The 20,334-nt window shown below is 41.1% G+C and overlaps 1 long non-coding RNA gene across 1 annotated transcript in view; it reads left to right on the forward strand.

Moving 5' to 3' along the window:
* LOC122495473 overlaps positions 1-18,739 on the forward strand; it is a 28,518-nt gene extending 9,779 nt beyond the window's left edge. The window contains exons 2-3 of the long non-coding RNA XR_006300471.1: positions 605-751; positions 18,611-18,739. This is a non-coding gene — a long non-coding RNA (uncharacterized LOC122495473). The remainder of the gene's footprint in view (positions 1-604; positions 752-18,610) is intronic.
* Positions 18,740-20,334: the final 1,595 nt, after the last annotated feature.

Below are 20,334 nucleotides of genomic sequence, written 5' to 3' on the forward strand. Positions count from 1 at the left end.
TTGCCTAAACTGAGAAATGACCTGACAAATGCCCATGTATATGATAAGGGAGCATGGGGTAAGCTGAGGGCAAAATGCAGGCTAACAGCAACCCCCCCCCCCCCCCCCCCCCCCGCAGTGGGACATGTATGATATTCCTTGGACACTCCAGGCTGTCCCAAAACAGGAAAGGACAAAAAAAAAAAAAAGGTTAAACTGATAGGAGTCTCCACCAGTTTACCAGAAAAAGGCAATCCCGTCATAGCCTAAAGTCCAGGAACTTCCTACTGTCTTAATGGTAATGCCCTGCTGGGGGAGGGGTGGGGGGGCGAATAACAACCTTAGCTTGACAATGGCTAGGCCTCCAGTAAGTGTTTAGCATGTGAAAGTCTCTTTGGAAACTCCCTCTAGACTTTATCTCCCACCCCCCAACAATAGCAGTGTGGCCCTTCCGGCCCTGGTCCCCATGCTTTAATAAAATCACCTTTTTGCACCAAAGACATTTTCAAGAATTCTTTCTCGGTCACCGGCTCTGGATCCCATGAACCGTCCATCGCCCTAAAACTTCATCATATACAGTGGAAATATAACATCTAAACGTGGCAATCTTTTCCCCTTCTTTCAGTTGGCTTTGTGAAATTTCACACCAGAGGAAAAATGTGATTTTTCAAGCAGAAAAGAACTATTGTGAGAGTTAGCTCATTTTGGACCCAGGATGAATTTTAAGCCCCAGAGAAGAAACTGAAATATGCTTTAAGGAGAAATAATACAGGTAAGCGAAAATATGCATTTTCTCTCCATATTATGTTCATCCTTCTTCAGTGTTCCCTAAAGAAAAATATCTTTGGGAAGAAAAGTCTGAAACCCTGAAGACAATTTTTACCAGTCTTAGAAAATGTCTTTTCATTAATATATTTTACACACATAACAAGAAAGCAAAACTGAGAATAAGCAAAGTAATCCAAACTATCAAAAACCTAACAAAATTAGCTCCCTTAAATGCCACCAAGACGGGAGCTTATCTGTCTCCTGCAATTTGAAGACAAAGATCTGATTTCCTCTAAGTGCAAGGCCCAGGAGGGAAACACTGCATGCATGATGAAGGGTCTGCATTGAACCCTGAAGAATAAGCAGAATTTGCACATGTGTGCGTGCACTGGCCTCTGAGACTGAGCAGCCCTTGAAGAGGGAGATTAAAAAAGGAACACTTTTGGAGCGCCTGGGTGGCTCAGTTGGTTAAGTGCTGGACTTTACCTCAGGTCATGATCTCACAGTTCATGGGTTTGAGCCCTGTGTCAGGCTCTGTGCCAACAGCTCTGAGCCTGGAGCACGCTTCAGATTCTGTGTCTCCCTCTCTCTCTGCTCCTCCCCCACTCGCACTCGCTCACGCTCTCTCTCTCTCAAAAAAAATAAATATTAAAAAAGAAAGAAAGAACACTTTTGGGCACTGGTGGTATTGTTGTGGAATCCAGAACACATGAGGGGGATAAACAGGAAGTAAGAAAGGAAAGCTGGTCACCGCCAACTAAGAAGGATAGCCTCTATTCCATAGACCACAGAAAGTCATTGAAGGTTTCTAAGCAAAGCAGTGACAGGATTAAGCAGAACTTTATGAAGATGAATTTCTCAGGAAGTGGTGGGTGGGACTGGAGTGGGAAAGAGACTGTAGGTAGAAAGACCACTCCCAAAGCAACTAGGATAGTACGGGCAAAACCATGACCTTGGGTTCCAATAAGTAAGGACCAGGAATTAGACCGCTGTTGTTTTATGACATGGGATCCGTGACACCAGATTGGAGGGATCTTGGGAATTGTGTAGCCAAAAATTTACAAACCTATGGCCAAACCAGGCTGATGATAAAGCCTACATATATATGTGTGTGTATGTGGGCTTTACACACACATATATATTACACACACACACACACACACACACACACACATATATATTTCAGTTTTCAGAGTTCGATCCCAAAACTATTCTAAACTTGACATGTTTCAGATGAAAGATCCAGATTTCTGCATTCTAGATATTTGCCATTTGCCTACTGGGTTCCAGGCCCTCAGTTACTGCCTGGCCTGTATGAGCCTCTTAGTTTGAGATCTCTTGATTTAGGCCAATTCCTGTCCTGCCACCCCTACCCCCAATCTCGAAGATGAAGGAACTTCTTTCAAGGGAAGTTTCAAGGAACTTTCCAAGGAAAGTGATTTTCCTAAAGCTTCACCTACAGAGGGTGGCAAAGTCAATGAGGAATGACATGGGACAGTGACGGTTTTACTTTGTACAGCAGCTTGAAACATATGGTCTTGTTCCTCACAGCTCTAAAAGGTAGACATCATTATACCCAAAACTAATGCAACATTATGTGTCAACTATACTTCAATTTAAAAAAAAAAAAAACAAAAATAGAAGCAGGCGGACATCACTATCCCCATTTCATAGAGGAAGCAAAGGGTTGAGAGAGAGACTAGTTAATTTGGCCAGAGCCACATGGCTGATCAGCAGTGGAGACAATGTAAACCCAGATCTATCCTAGACCTTTTGTTACACAATTAGTGTGAGATCCTGGAGGCAGACAAACCTACTTAAAATTTGGCCAGGCCATTGACTGGCTGTGAGATAGCGGGGATGTTACTCAACCTGAGTTCAGCTCTTTGGTCTCTAAACTGACATGAACATGTATCCAACAGCAGCTAACACACAGTAGGAATTACAGTTCCTATATATTGATCCTATATGTATATTACAGTTCGTATACATTGCTTACTTGGGCGGGATATCGTGCTATGTTCCATACTCCATGATAAAATGAATGCTGTTATCCACGTTTCGATGGGAAAAAAACTGAGTTTTGGCGCAGGTCATGATTTCATGATTTTTTTTTAAATTTTTTTTAACGTTTTTTTATTTATTTTTGAGACAGAGAGAGACAGAGCATGAACAGGGGAGGGTCAGAGAGAGGGAGACACAGAATCTGAAACAGGCTCCATGCTCTGAGCTGTCAGCACAGAGCCCGACACGGGGCTCGAACTCACGGACCGCGAGATCGTGACCTGAGCCGAAGTCGGCCGCTTAACCGACTGAGCCACCCAGGCGCCCCATGATTTCTTGATTTTGTGGGTCCAATCCCCGCCATTGGGCTCTGTGCTTAGAGCACAAAGCCTGCTTGGGATTCTCTGTCTTCCTCTCTCTCCACCCCTCCCTTGCTCATGCTCTCTCTCTCAAAATAAATAAATAAACATAAAAAAAAGAAGAAGAGGAGGAGGAGGAAGTTTGGACACAGACAAGCACAAAGGGAAGACCAAGTGAGGACACAGGGAACAGGAACACATGGATGGCCACCTATAAACCAAGGAGAGAGGCCTCAGAAGAAAATAATCCTACTGACAACCTTGATCTCCAACTTCTAGCCTCAGAACTATGAGAAAATAAATCCCTCTTGTTTAAGCCACATAGTCTGTGCCACTTTGTTATGGCAGCCCTAGAAAATTAATACAAAAATTGTTTTTTTAAGATAAATATTTTAAAATTATAATAGCTAGTAACTTATTTTAAAATTCATTATTTTTTAAAGTTTATCTATTTATTTTTGAGAGAGAGCAAGTGCAGGGGGTGGGGGGAGCGCATGCATTAGTGCACATGAGCAGGGAAGGGGCAGAGAAAGGAGAGAGAGAATCCTAAACAGGCTCCACACTATTAGCACAGAGCCCAACCCAGGGCTCAAACTCATGAATTGTGAGATTATGACCTGAGCCAAAATCAAGACTCAGATACTTAACCAACTGAGCCCCCAAGGCATCCCTAAAGTTCAATCTTAAATAAGTTTCAGGATTAAAAAAAAAGTTTCCGGATTTTAACTATTTCTGACAATAAGGAAAAGTAGTTAAAAACTTTCATGATTCACTTCTCAGAATAAATTAAAAGGAAATTACTTGTGGGGCACCTGGGTGGCTCAGTTGGTTGAGCGTCTGACTTTGGCTCAGGTCATAATCTCACAATTTGTGAGTTCAAGCCCTATCTCGACTTACTACTGTCAGCACAGAGCCTACTTCGGATCTTCTGTCCCCCTCTCTCCCTGCCCCTCCCCCGTTCTCTCTCTCTCTCTCTCTCTCAAAAATAAAAATTAAATGGGGCGCCTGGGTGGCGCAGTCGGTTAAGCGTCCGACTTCAGCCAGGTCACGATCTCGCGGTCCGTGAGTTCGAGCCCCGTGTCGGGCTCTGGGCTGATGGCTCAGAGCCTGGAGCCTGTTTCCGATTCTGTGTCTCCCTCTCTCTCTGCCCCTCCCCCGTTCATGCTCTGTCTCGCTCTGTCCCAAAAATAAATAAAAAAACGTTAAAAAAAAATCTTTTTTAAATAATAAAAATAAAAAAAAATAAAAATAAAAATTTAAAAAATTTAAAAAAAAGGAAATTACTTGAGGAAAAACCCATGGTGCCTGTCAATCAGAGGATCTAGTCTCATAAAGCGTGTTTTAATGCATCAGAAATGTTACAATGATTGACCGGAAAAAAATACTGTGATTTAGGACATATTAAAAAATAAAAGCAATTTACATCAAAGTAATGTAATCCATAAGTAAACAATTTAAAAGAAGAAGGAAAGTCAAATAGATGTGCCAAATTGGAAAAGAAATGAAATATAGTATACCTGTGTCTAAAATAGAGATGCTAAAAAAAAAAGAAAGAAAAGAAAAGAAAAGAAAAGAAAAGAAAAGAAAAGAAAAGAAAAAAAGAAAGAAATGCTTATCACAAATCTTAGAACCTCCCTAGGATCCAAAAGTATATAAGCATCTGGAATGATCTGGAAAAAATCTGGAAAAAAGTGACAAACCCCTAACAATCAAGTGGTAACGTTATCAGTGTATCCAGTTTCTCCCCACTTCAGGCTTCTCAAACTGGGGCTATGTGTCCCCAGAAGCACTGGGCTGCCTGCTAGTAATAAAGCAAAATGATAAACATGTGCATCTTTCTAGAAATTCATCTTTATTAAATTTTGGAAATAATATGATAAACAGAGATACATTATAGGATAGAAAGAAGAACTCATATGTTATTTAAATAAACAGCCCTTTTAATAAATGCAATGCTTGCTTAAGGTTACTTAGGGTTACTGGCATCCTAGACTCCCAGGGGTATGCAGCCCCCTCCCTTCGGCCAGGCCACATTTATTAAAAAGTTTAAGAAATGCCTTTATCTGATGCCAGTTTTATCCTCAGGAGAGGTGCCTTTGATTTAGAAGGCTCCAGAAAAAAAATATCTCAATCAATCAGTTTGAAATTCTCTTAATTTTGTCTACACAACTCTGTTTCAAATAAAACATGCTAGAGGAATTATGCTATTAGGCATTCACACTTTAGAATGGATTACATCATATATTTTCTCAATACCTGAAACTAATTATATTTAGAACTTGGAGGTAGAGGGAAAGACATCTAACAGTCAGGGTTTCCCTGGGGAAAAAAGTTGCCAACGCTATTGGTTAGTTTGATGGGACTGTTTACCAAAATTTGGCAAAGTATGGGGAAGCCGTTAGGGATATGAAGTACCCTGAGGGTGGTAACAATGGGATGCCACACTATTCCCACAGCAGGCCTGAAGAAGCAGGGCACAGACAGCTTTCAAAAGTTGGGCATATGGAGGCTCCTCAAAAAATTAGAGACAAAGTTACCATATGATCCAGTAATTCCCTACTGGATATTTACCCCCCAAAAATGAAAATACTAATTCAATATATGTTTATTATTATTCAATAATATGTTTATTGCAGCATTATTTACAACAGCCAAGATATAGAAGCACCCCAAGTATCCATCAATAGATGAATGGATAAAAAAGATGAGGTGTATGTATATTATGGAACGTTACTCAGTCACAAAAATGAATGAGATTGTGCCATTTGCAACAACATGGATGGATCTTGAGGGTATAAGGCTAAGTGAAATAAGTAAGTCAGAGAAAGACAAATGCCATATTAGTTCGCTCATATGTGGAATTTAAGAAACAAAAAAGAAGAAAGAGAGGGAAAAAACAACAAAACTCTTAAACACAGAGAACAAGCTGGAGGTTACCAGAGGAGATGAGTGGCTGGGGGGAAGTGACTGAGGGGAAATAGGTAAAGGGGATTAAGATACACTTATCATGATGAGCACTGAATAATGTAATAATGTATAGAATTATTGAATCATTATATTTCATATGAAATATATGAAACCTGAAACTAAGTAACACTGTACCAACTAATATACACTGTACATCAATTATACTTCAATTATATATAAATATATAATATATATAAATAATATATATATTTATATATATTTAGTTATATATATATTTAGTAATATTTATATATATTATATATTATAAATACATATATTATATATTATATATATTTAGTAATATTTATATATAAATATATATATATATTTAGTTAGTTAGTTAGAGAGAGAATGATACAAAGAATGCCACAAGATGGGAGCTGTTGCCTTCAGTGCATGGACAAAGTCAGTCCACAGTGACCCTGCAGAGAAAAAACTGGGAAATAAACCCAGTCTTGGGTCCTCCCTCCTCTGCCAGCCTCTGACCTCCGGCTGATTGGAAGCCATCGGAAGCCGAGAGCCAGGGAGCCTGCTGAAGCTATCTATACTACAAGTCAGCCTCCAAGGCACAGAGTGCAGGAAAGTGAAGAGTTGATCTGGAAGGAGAAACGGGTGTCCAGCATGTAAGGACTGAATGGGAGGACTAAACGGGCAGGGAAGTGCTGGCAGGGGAGTGGAAGGGCTAAAGACGGAAAGGACTGAAAAAGCTTAAACAATGAAAGACCTTGGATTCTGTTTCCAAAAACTTAAAGCTTTGGGACACCTTGGTGGCTCAGTCGGTTAAGCATCTGGCTCTTGATTTTGGCTCAGGTCGTGATCTCACAGTTTCAGGAGTTCGAGCCTTGCATCGGGCTCCGGGCTAACAGCGCAGAGCCTACTTGGGATTCTCCCCCTCTCTCAGCTCCTCCCCACTTGCATTCTCTCTCTCTCTCTCTCTCTCTCAAAAACAAACAAACAGATGTAAAGCTTTAATGTTAAAAGGGGATTTAGAAAATATGGATGGTAGGTAGGTTTCTGTTTAAAGTACAGAAGAACCTTACAGATACTAGAGGCGAATGTGCTGCATGACAAGGCATAGTCACATGTGGTGAACAGTCACAGTCTCCCGGCCGCAGTGACCGGTCCAAGCATAGGCATGGGACCAGTAGAACAACTGGAATCCTTCCCTGGACTTGTATAAACTGAGGCTGAGGACCATCTCTCCTTTTGCATCACCACAATGGAATGTTGAAAGTCTGGCACTGCCTGAAGCCATGTCCCATGCCACATGGAAAATTCCAACCTGCAGCAGTAGAGAATGAGGCCATGCACAGTGCAGAGTGAGGGAGAGAGAGAGAGAGAAAAAGTCCCGATAGTATAAACTGAGTTATCTGTGAGGTTAGTGCATTCATTCTGTCCTGCCCTTTTATGTAAGGCAATAAATTCCCTCCTTTAACAGACTGATTTGAACTGCGTTTCTGTTACTTATGATCAAAAGAATCCTGCCTCATATATTCCCTATATTATTGGTTGCATTGTGTCTCCCCTTGCCCCACCCTCCAAAAACTATACGTTGAAGTCCTAGCACCCAGCATCTCAGAATATGACATTATGTGGATATAGGGTATTTACAGAGGTAATCAAATTAAAATGAAGTCATTAAAATGGGCCGCAATCTAGTACGATTGATTTCCTATAAAAAGGTGAAATTTGGAGACAGATGCATACAGACAAAACACCACGTGAAAAATCGTGTCAGGCTGCCACAAGCCAAGAACCAACCAAAAGGAGAGAGGCCTAAAAAGAGACTTGCCTTACAGCCCTCAGAGGGAACCAACAGTGCCAGCACCGTAATCCAGACCCCTAGACAATATATTTCTGTTATTTAAGCCGCTCAGTTTGAGGTACTTTGTTTTTGTTTTATTTATTTCAAGAGAGAGAGAGAGAGAGAGCAAGTGGAGGAGGGCAGAGGGAGAGAGAACCCTGGAGCTCAGCACGGGGCTCAAAGCCACAAAACCATGAGATCATGACCTGAGCCAAAACCAAAAGTCCAGTGCTTAACCGACTGAGCCACCCAAGTTCCCCAAGGTACTCTGTCAACAGCAGCCCTAGCAAAACTAATACACTCCATAACTAGGATGTGGTTAGAAAGACTTTGTACATAGAACTGAACAAGATGATTTCCAAATTCTTCCAGCTCAGAGATGTGATCACTTCAGATATGGATAGTTAGCCCACAAGACCCAAAAGTTGAGTCTCTTCCATTGTGACTGGCATATATATAGCTCTTAATTCAGAGACTGCCTCATAGCCCTCCCCAAAGACCCTACACCTAACACTGTCAGTCAGCCATGCAGCATTTATGGAAGATTTGTTACTTATATTCATTAAGTACAAACACCAAATAAGAAAACAAAAATAATAGAAATTTGGGGGGGGGCGGTCCTTGTGAATTATATGGAGAAAATATAGTAGACATGCATAAAGCAACTTATATAAGGCAAACTTATGGAAGAGTACAAACCAATATCCATGATTCATCATTTCTAGTGAAGCATCATTAGAGACTCCCTCTGCCCTCATCCACTATTGAGACAGAATCTACAGAAATCCCACTTCTAAGCATTTTAAGTAGAATAAAAATGAACACTCCCCTGTAAGAGGGCAAAATCTTTGTTTAAATTGTTCTACAATGGGGACCTACACAGCTCCCCAAATATGAAAGCTAATTAGAAAATTGGAAAAATTAGGGGTGCCTGGGTGGCTCATTTGGTTAAGCATCCGACTTCAGATCAGGTCATGATATCACAGTTTGTGAGTTCAAGCCCCGCATCAGGCTCCAGGCAGACAATGTGGAGCCTGCTGGAGATTCTCTCTCTCCCTGCCCCCCTCTCTGCCCCTCCCTGCTCATGCTCTCTCTCTCTCTCTCTCTCTGAAAATAAATTGAAAACAAAACAAAACAAAACAAAACCTGGAAAAATTCAACCAATACCAAATTTTTTATTATCTTCAAATTGCTGACTTGGGAGACTCCATACTTATTGCAACAATGCATTTTATTGGTCATTTGGAATTTGTATTAGTCAGACAACCAAATCCAGTGTTGCTAGTTGAAGTAGTAAAGAATTTATTAGAGAGTGTTAGCCACATTATGGAATCTCCAGGAGAGTCAGGGAAACAGAGTTTGGTATGACACAGCCAGAAACAATATCTGGAAATAGGCCTAGGGGAATGTCCTGGCCAGAATTCCAATGCTGCCCCTAACGTTACTTCACACCTCTGACTTTAGGGATCAGAACCTTGAATCTTTGCCAGAACTGCCCCCAGAAGAACCAGATACCTCCACTCCTGTCCTGCCTAACCACTGCCCCCAGGGGCTCTCTCTTCCTACCACAACCCTTGTTCAATCTCCCTGTTTGGCAAAACCAACCACAGGTGGGTTCCCAAATGCAAAAGAGTCCAGGAAATGTATATGGTAGCTTCCTAGCCCTTTCCATATAGGAAAGCATGCAAGAAGAGTGAGCCAAACCACAGTATCTGCCACAAAATTACCTTCAGAACTAGTCTGCCAAACACAGGAGAAAATGATGTATGTCTTTTATAGCCACACACAGTTTTGACCAAAAACAAAACAAAACAAAACAAAACAAACAAACAGGGAACCTTAGTGGGTTTGGTTGGACACTTTATTTGCATTATTGGCCCTGAAAATCTTTCTTGTTTCCAAAGGATATAATCCAATGCCAGATTCTGATAGTATCCACCATTGATGGCATTCGAAAGATACTATAAGAATAAGATGGTTCTTTGTGCTACTAGAACCAAACTTTTTTCCAAAAGATTCCACAAAAAGTTTGAGCAATAGTGGCAATATTGGAAGCCATGTTTAGTGTCCCAAAGATCCTACTTTGAAACACTCATCAGGACAGAGACATTATGAAATTTTGCTTTTTAATCAATCCTCTTTAGTGATAGACATTCCTCACTGGAGTCACTCTCCAACTGGCGTTACTCCTCGAAGGAAAATTGCCAAAATACCTGACAGCGAGCAAAGCCCAAACCACCTGGATTCCTGCCAGAAATCTTACAACTATCAACCTCATAAGAAGTCTCTGGTTAATTGGTCTCCCAAGCAATAGCACTGCCATGACCCAATACCTAGAAGGTCTCTTATAAAACAAGCATGCTTCAAAAAATGACATTGCTCTTTTCCCCTTTGGTTGAATTGGCCTCTTTTTAAGATTCTCATGACCTAAAATCAAGTCTTAATCTATATATTCTACTGTATAGTCTTAGACAGTACTTAGAGTTTGTGCACCTTTGCTCTGCCAATACAAAATTCTGGGCCAGATCCCAAACCTTACTCAGAGTTCAGACTTAGTTCTTTTAGGCAACAGAATTCTCTTCATAGATGCATTGGTGAGTGATTTTAGTTTTTATTTTTAGTGTTCACATATTAATTTTTGTAGGTACCCGTAAAATTTATATTTGGGGGAAAATTAGAAGAAATGAGGATTATTTAAATTGTACTACTTTAAACAATTTAGGAACCATTTTGTGAATGTGATCTTATCTGTAAATGACACCGAATGTCCACGAGGACCAAGAGGGAGGTGAATCAAAGAGCCACAAATCATGACTTCCTGCTGTATACGCTCATTCCAGCCATCCCACTCACTTCCCAGGAACACCATGCTGTTTCGTCTTGCAACCTTTTCAGGTTCCACTGAGCATATCATGGCAATGTTACTTTCGTACCCACAATGCCCCAACCCATTGTAGATTCCCAGGCATACCAGGGCACAAGAACCCTAAAGAAATGACAGGCCTCAGAGACAGGTGAACTACGAATCTAATGAAGTGGAGCCTCAGAAGCCTCTCACCTGCCTGAGTCCTAACGATATCCTAGAAGGTCTCTATACACGTGTTCACATGTTCATAGATTTTTATAAAATTTGCAAAGGTAAGATGTTTTAGCTGCAATCCATGAAGACTTTGGTCTCTTCCCAATCTAACTTCCTCTTTTATCTGTTAGCATTGGCATTTGTGGGATCCAACTAAGGGGAAATAGGACTGGGGAGTCATTTCTTTTGCATGCTTTTCTGATTCACAGTTGCCTCCATGCATGTTTACACTGAGGCTAGCTATCTCAGAACAAGGAGAGCATCCAGGAATATAGATAAAGCACACTATACCCACTCACTCAAAATCAGGACCCAAAAATTATAGTGCCAGAGGTTACACTGTGATATCATGCCCACCAAGTTACAGAGAGTGGGGTAAGAAATAAGTTTTGAGGGGCATCTGGGTGGCTCAGTCAGTTAAGCATCTGACTTCAGCTTAGGTCACGATCTCATGGTTTGTGAGTTCGAGCCCTGCGTCAGGCTCTGGGCCGACAGCTCAGAGCCTGGAGCCTGCTTCAGATTCTATGTCTCCCTCTCTGCCTCTCCGCTGGTCACATTTTGTCTCCCTCTCCTTCAAAAATAAACAATAAAAAACCTTTTTTAAAGAAATAAGGTTTGACATATTCTATATTTGTCAGAGTTCTCCAGAGAAACAGAAAAAAATAAGAAATTAGATAGATAGATAGATAGATAGATAGATAGATAGGCAGGCATGGAGATCTACAGAGAAAAAGAGATTTATTATAAGGAATTGGCTCATGCAACTCTGAAGGCTGAGAGTCTCCATGTCTACAATCAGCAGGCTGGAAACTGAGGAGAGCCAATGTGGATAAGTTCCAGTCTGAAAGCCAGCAGACTCAAGACCCAAGAGGAGCCAATTTTTCAGTTCAGTCCAAAGGCAAAAAAAAAATACCCATGTCTCAGCTCAAATAGTCAAGTGGAAAGATTTCCCTTAGGTCTTCTATTGATTGGATAAGGCCCACCCACATTGAAGAAAGCAGCCAGCATCACCTAGTCTACTGATACAAACCTTAATCTCACTCAGAAACACCCTAACAGATACACCCGAAATAATGTTTGGCCAAATGTCTGGGTGCCCAACGGCCCAGTCAAACTGACACATAAAATTAAACATCACACACACCAAGCCAGAAAATCCTGCCAAACCTTAAAACTCACATATGATGGAATCTTAGTAGAGATTTTCCCATATTTGACAACAGTCCTAAAATTTATATAACATTACCCGTAATGAATTATGAAACTGAAACAAACTTTTCTAAACTATCCACAAAGAAAAAAAAGTGTCAAAAATGGATGTCTGATAGTTTATTTTTCTGGATTAATTTTTATGTCTGTGATAACTTGCCAGCTTTTTAAAACTTGTAATTTGTTGTGATTTCTTTTTCACTCTAAGTAAACATCCTTTTTCATATCTAATTTTGTGCTTGTAATTTTATATTCTTTTTATTATAGATGGTATCTGACATTGCTTGAGGCCCATGAAGCCTGTCACTCAGCAAGCCTACATCTTTCCATAGAATTGACAACCCTGGCTGCACATTATAATCAACTGGGGAGCTTTTCAAAAGAGTAATACCTGGGCCCCCAATAGGCCAACTAAATGGGGATCTCTGAAAATAGGGTTATGGTATTTTCTCAAAGTTCCTCGGTTGACTATCATATAGCCAAGTTGAAAAGCACTATTATTCTACATAATCTCTTCATATTACAGACGATGAGACAGAGGCCCAAGGTGAGGCTGAAGTCATGAGTCACTCAGCTAGTAAGTGGTCCTAAGCCCAGAGCGGAACACAACACTGGCCCATCTCTTCCTTAACCGTAGGAATGATCACAAATAATATGATTGTAGATTACCAGTAGTGCTCACTTGCAAAAGGTTGCTGGCCAGGGATACCAAGGGATGAATGTTTTAAAATCCTTCAGTAGAAGCATACTGTTTACATTCAATTTTTATTCTGCTCTGGCAGAGCTATTAAGCCCACTGAATAGTCTGGAGACAAAGGGTAGAGGATGGGGGTTATAATCAGTCTTAAAACTACTGAGTTGATTTAAATGTCAAGGTCATGCCAGACTAAAAGCTCCTAAATATAGGTGTTCTATTTTAAGCAAAATAGTTCATTCTGTTTCCATAGCTTCATGTAAAGTTTGTCCTACATTTTTATTTTTTTAAGGCCTTATGTAGGCCCTATTATTTAGATAACAAAAGTCACTAATACATTCTAGGACTTTAATTTCCATTTAAATGCTTAGAGAGAAATCATAACCACCTCTCTTTCCTTGGATTTCCATGGTTGGGAATCACTGGACCTGAGTGATCTTTAATAGCCTTTCCAGCATAAAAATTGTTTTATTCTATAAAATAATACAAGCCTATCATTTCCTTGGTGTTATCACTACGACTCAGAATTTACCAAGAGTTTACAACGGGTGGGCAGAGATTTTTGTTGTTTTCTTTTTTTTTACAGTTGGTATTTTTACATGGTTTTATATGGTTCCTTTACAGTACATAACAATTTTAAATACTTTAATGTACATTGAATTTTGGTCATTAATCTCAGAGTGTCTCACTTTACAATCTGTCTTAGAATCTTATGTGTGTCTGTCTTGTCTCCACAATGAGATTGTAACCTCCCACTTTACATCTACCTAAATATCAAGCACCTAAAATAGATGGTCTGTAAATATTTGTCAGATTGAATAAAGAAAAGCCCCAATTTTTAAAACTTCTGTTTATAAAATTCTCTCTTAAGGCCACTTCCTAAGACACCTTTATAAAGTGAACAACAGTCTACAATTAATGGAGACATCACCCCCATCTTAGTCCATTTGGGCTGCTATAATCCTATACCATAGACCCAATGGTTTATAAACACAAATTTATTTCTCACTGGAGGCTATAAAGTCCAAGATCAAGGCACCAGGAAATCCAGTGTCTGTTGAGAGCCCACTTCCTGGTTCATACAAGCTGTCTTTTCATTGTGTCCTCATATGGTGGAAGGAGCAAGAGGGCTCTCTGGGGTTTCTTCCATAAGGGCACTAATCTCACTCATGAAGGCTCCACCCTCATGATATAATCACCTCCCAAAGGCCCTGCCTCCTAACACCATCACATGGAGCATTAGGTTTCAACATATGAATAACTGAGGGTGGGAGGGGCACCTGGTAGCTCAGCTGGTTAAGTGTCTGACTCTTGATTGTGCCTCAGGTTATGACCTCACGGTTTGTGAGATGGAAGCCCGAGTCAGGCTCCATACTGTTGGCACACAATCTGCTTGAGATTCTCTCTCTCTCCTTTTCTCTCTGCCTCTCCTCCACTCAGGCTCTTTCTCTCTCAAAATAAATAAATAAACTTTAATAAAAAAAGAAGAAAAATAAATTGGGGGTGAGAGGTACACATACATTCTATAGCATCACTAAACTAGTCACCTGAGAGTTATGGTTGGTTTTTACTCTTCCGTAACCCCTACTCTCGCCCAAGCAGCATTACCCCTACACCTCTCCGCACCCTCAATACCTCTTATTGGTCATTAAATTTCCTTTCCTCCTACTGCTACCTCTGTCTAGGTTCTCCTAATCTCTCCAGCGCCATGGCAGTAACTACCTAAACCTTCCCTTCTCCTGCTGCACCCTCCAATCTTTTTCAGTACTGCTAGATACTTCTCTCTAAAATAAAAGCCCCTTCTTGTCACACTCTCCACTCCAGCCTCCCCACAAACTCCAGTTTGCTGAGAGTGGAGAATAAAGTTGTCCTCCATGTAGTAGTCTCCTTGTTCTGTTTCAACAGCAACTCAATATTCCCACACACCAGTATCTCCCATGTCACAGCCATGTTAAGGTATTGTACTTGCAGTTCTTTAAACTCTTGTGTAGTTTTGTCCTTTCTAGACTATTCTTCTCCCCACTGTCTACTTAATTAACCTATTGACATCCTTTAAGACACAGATCAGCATCGCCTCCTCTCGGAAGCTTTTCTGACAGCAACTCTTCCAGTAACCACAAAGGGTTGACCACACCCTCCTTATTCCATCAACATGTATTATACATACTTTGCATGATACTTTTTTTTCTCTTGTGTTTGCACTCCATTTCCCCTTCCCAGAATGAAAGCTCCTTGAGGAAAAAGACTGCATCTAATGTATCTTTGGGTCCACAGTGCCTCACCCAGGACTTGACACATGGTAGAAGTGGAATATTTATTGAATGAATAAATAAAACAGTAGAGTGAGGCTAAATTCTGAAGATAGTATTAGATAAAAATCTCATGTAGTCAGGGGCACCTGACTTCCCAGTCAGAAGAGCACATGACTTGATCTCAGGGTTGTAGAGATTACTTAAAAACAAAATCTTAAAAAAAAAAAAAAATCTCATGTAGTCAAATTACCCTTTACATCTCTAAACTGCCATACCTGGTTTTGGATATACCAAAATCATCTTTTTTTTTTTAATTTTTTTTAACGTTTATTTATTTTTGAGACAGGGAGAGACAGAGCATGAACTGGGGAGGGTCAGAGAGAGGGAGACACAGAATCTGAAACAGGCTCCAGGCTCTGAGCTGTCAGCACAGAGCCCGACGCGGGGCTTGAACTCATGGACCGCGAGATCATGACCTGAGCCGAAGTTGGCCACTTAACCAACTGAGCCACCCAGGCGCCCCTATACCAAAATCATCTTTTAGGAAGTCCAACTAAGCAGTTTTTCCCCATCGCTGGAACAAATAATTTTTGTTCAAACTACATTGGCTTGCATTTCTGGGCCATATTGTAAAAAAGGGGTGGGGGAGGGATGGACAGGTAAGGGAGAGAATTGTGGTACAGAGTATGAATATTTGAATTCAGTTACATGTGTGTAATATAAAATTCCACCATGAATCTCTTTACTTATGAAAACTAGATACCAGCATAAACTATAAACCCAATGTAGAACAAAGCCTTTCAATAAAGTAGCATTGCTTAAATGAGGGGTTAGCTCTATCCACAGGTAAGTAAAATATCCAGATCCAGGAAGCCTCGGAGGAGTGACAAAAATGCTCTCTGCTCACAATATCCTTATAATCGAGCTGCTAAGGTTCCTAAGGTTCTTATATTGTCACCAAATTCCCTGGGAGATAAGACTATATGGTCAGAGATATCCCATTTCATCTCAACTTTATTTAACTTCTTCTTCTTCTTCTTCTTCTTCTTCTTCTTCTTCTTCTTCTTCTTCTTCTTTTGAGAAAGAGAGAGAGAGAATGTGCACATGTGCACTGGAGGAGCAGAGGGAGAGACAGAGATAATCTTAATCAGACTCCATGCTCAGTGTTCAGCACCGAACCCAATGCAGGATTCTATCCCATGACCCCAGGATCACGACCTGAGTCAAAATCAAGAGTTGGACGTTCGACTGACTGAGCCGCCAAGGTGCCCCTCCACTTTATTCAACTTTTAGTGGCTGCCTTGGGAACTGAGTTAGAACAGTTCTAAGACCAAGTGGGAACTCAGAAGGGGAATACTGTGAATGTTGATGGGCAATAGCTACCATTCCATCTTAATATGAAAGCCATGACCCATGGATCTTAGACCTGGGCAGAGAAGAAGCTGAGAAGGAAGAGGTTAGGGATGGCCCTGAATTACTGCCTCAGATTAACATCAAAAACTTCCCAAATTAGGAGGCTCCTGGCTGGTTTAGTTGATGGAGCGTGCAACTCTTGAACTTGATCTCGGGTTCATGAGTTAAAGCTCCATGTTGGGCATGGAGTCTACTTAAAAACAAAAACAAAAAAATCTTCCCAAGTCAGGTCAGACTCAACTAAGAATAGCAATGAACAGGAAACAGTTCGCTAACCAGTGTGCTAGCCTTCTAATTAGTTGCCAAATGAAGCTGGTTGATAAGGAAGTCATGAGGACCCAGGAGAGCCAAAGTAAATCGGAATACATAAGCCTGATGCTAGCGAATCTAAGTTAGCATATAAGAGTTAAATTGGTTCTGGAAGAAGCAAGATAGGAGAAAGAGGCCAGGGACCAGGTGGACAGAGGAAGGACCAGGCACTGAACAGCTAAGGTGTAGAGACCATGTCATAACCTGCAGGTATGCAGACTACCTGCCAGTCTAATGAGGAATGCCCTTGGCCTTTGAAAGAGAAAGGCCCTGAGGAAATGAGAGTCAATGATAGGTAAGACTCTAATTAGAGAAGGGAAGGGCTGAATGCACAGAATGGAACCAGGAGAGATCTGAATGGGGTTCCGCAGTCTGCACTCTGGACAACCAGAAGGCAGCATGGAGGGCCTGGGTGAGAAGAAGGCAAGCTCTGCCTAAACCAAGGAGACACATGGAGTGGGAGACAAATGCAGGCAAGTAGACCTGACTGTCATAGATAGTCCCTGAACCTATGGCAAGTGATTCCGTTGTCCAAATTCCTGCAGAATAGCAAAGAGCTTAAGGGTCCCTGGGATTCTCAACCATTAGAAGCTATTGATCAAGGTGACGTTGATAAAGCAGATGCCGTAGCAGCCAGAAGGATAAAAGGGAAGTTAAGTAATTAACAAGTCCTAAAAGACCAGGGCAGAAAGAAGGAGGCTTTTGGGAAAAAAAAAACAAAAATCACCATTTTTTTAAACATGGTGGAAGGGGTGCCTGGGTTAAGCATCCAACTTTGGCTCAGGTCATCTAGGGTTCCCAGGTTCGAGCCCCATGTTGGGCTCTGTGCTGACAGCTCAGAGCTTGGAGCCTGCTTCAGATTTGGTGTCTCCCTCTCTCTCTGCCCCTGCCCCCACTCATGCTCTGACTCTCTCTGTCTCTCAAAAAAAAAAAAAAAAAAGTAAAAAAAAATTTAATGTGGCATGAGCAGGGAATCATGAAAACATGGGAAAATATCCTTTGAATTTGGCAATTAGGAGTGATGGCAGGGGAAATGAAAGAAATTAAACTCAGCTCCATTCATTGTGCCCATTCTTGTGAGCAGTGCTCATAGTCGAACTGATGAAGGAAAAGGCTGAAACTCATGTCTGAAACGGATCTCCAGGGATTATCCGTTAACATTCATTAGCGCGGCAAAGCGAGAGCTGGGTACACTGTATAATCAGTAGTGGAGTCGTGCACAGTCTCAAAATCATTTTTTCTGTGCTAGGAGGACTGCCTAGGCAGCTGTAAGGATCAGTTTTTGAATCATGTGAGGAGAAAATGTCACGATCCCATAGTAATGATAGAGCAACAAAGGAAAATGATCTCTCTCGGCTGTGTTTAAAGGGCTAACGGTGCCCTTTGGCTCTATTTCATTCCAGAAATTATACCCTCATGATAACTACCAAGCAGCCCCAAACAAAGGAACCCTATTTTCCATTCTTCATCTACTCTTACTCCAATCTGCAGGGGCAAAAATAGAATACTGTTGTAATACTGGTCGTAACAGGGAAGAGAATGCCTCAAGCAAGAACATCTGTGGAAGAAATATATTACATTTAGATTATAAAAATCACACTTAGTGGTTTATACAGCACAGGCAGAAATAACACCATATTTTAACAAAGGCAAGTGGCACTAACCATGTTTAAAGCAAAGCTTTAAATGATACAAATGAATGAATGTTGATTAAGAAAGAAATATCCCAGGGCACCTGGGTGGCTCAGTTGATGAAGTGTTTCTTGATTTCAGCTCAGGTCATGATCTCATGGTTCCTGGAATTGAGACCTGCATCCAGCTCATGCTGACAGAGCGGAGCCTGCTTGAGATTCTCTCTCTCCCTCTCGCTCTCTCTCTGCCCCTCCCCGCCTTGTGTGTGCACGTGCTCACTCTCTCTCTCTCTCTCTCTCAAAATAAATAAGCATTAAAAAAAAGAAAGAAATTTCCCACCTGATTCGGTCTTCATTTTAATTAAGAGCATTACCAGCAGGTAAAAAGCAAAGTTTTCACTAATATTTCAGAATAATGATTATGATTACTGCATTATCAAAGTAATATCCCAATTAACACTTTAAACAGTGAAAAGCAAAATTGTGAAAAGATTTTACAAACTCTTAGGTCCCTTTGTAAATGGTTCCTAGACATTTAGACATGGATAAATGGTAACAATTGCAAAACCCAACACACAATGTTATGCTCTCTGTATCTTTAGGACCTACAACCATAGAAATAAGTCAAGTGGTTTCAAGTGAAGATTCAAACTTAAATTTTTCATTTTGGTCAACTAATATTTGACAAGGGAGCCAAGAATACTCAATGGGAAAAAGACAGTCTCTTCAGTAAATGGTGATGGGAAAACTGGATATTCACATGCAACAGAATAAAACTAAACCCTTGTCTTACAGCAGTCACAAAAACTAACTTAAAATGGATTACAGACCTAAGTGTAAGACCTGAAGCCATAGAACTAAAAAAAAAAAAAAAAAAAAAACCAAAACATTAGAAAAAGCTCTTTGATATTGATCTTGGCAGTATTTTGGACATGACACCAAAAGCATAAGCAACAGGGGCGCCTGGGTGGCGCAGTCGGTTAAGCGTCCGACTTCAGCCAGGTCACGATCTCGCGGTCCGTGAGTTCGAGCCCCGCGTCGGGCTCTGGGCTGATGGCTCAGAGCCTGGAGCCTGTTTCCGATTCTGTGTCTCCCTCTCTCTCTGCCCCTCCCCCGTTCATGCTCTGTCTCTCTCTGTCCCAAAAATAAATAAACGTTGAAAAAAAAATTAAAAAAAAAAAGCATAAGCAACAAAAGCAAAAATAAACAAGTGGGGTTACCACAAACTAAAAAATTTCTGCACAACAAAAGAAACCATCAACAAATTGAAAAGGCAACATATGAAATGGGAAAAAAATACTTGCAAACCACATATCTGATAAGGCGATAATATCCAAGATATATAAGGAACTCACACAACTCAAATTTGACTAAAAACTGGGCAAAAAACTTGAATAAACATTTTTGCAAAGAAGACATACAAATGGCCAACAGGGGATGGAGTTAGAGGGGTGTAGAGCGCCATTGGGGCCACGCTCTGAGGACAGGAAAATGATCGCCTTAGGGTCACGGCACTCACTTTATGAGGCCTTCTATGGGTGTCGTGCTACACGAACGTGGCCACTGGCTGACCCTATTGCGGCACCGTGGCATATCGGTACCTCATGAAGGCTTTCCGTGCACAGCCGGTTACCAGTGAGAAGTTGTGCAGAGCCTAATATGAGCTTCATTTCCAAGCTGCCACCTGTCTCTGCCTCCCACGCAGCATTTGAGAACACGTGGCCCTTCGTCAGAAATTTCATGGCAAGGGTGAGCGCTCGGGGGAGGAGTCTGCTGGCTTGGTGGGTCTCAAGTTGCCCCAGCAGCATGGAGGGAACGCTGGGAGCCATGAGCATGGAGAGATTCCTTGGATGCTGCCTTCATACA

This window comes from Prionailurus bengalensis, chromosome F2, assembly GCF_016509475.1.
Source record: "Prionailurus bengalensis isolate Pbe53 chromosome F2, Fcat_Pben_1.1_paternal_pri, whole genome shotgun sequence".
NCBI lineage: Eukaryota > Metazoa > Chordata > Mammalia > Carnivora > Felidae > Prionailurus > Prionailurus bengalensis.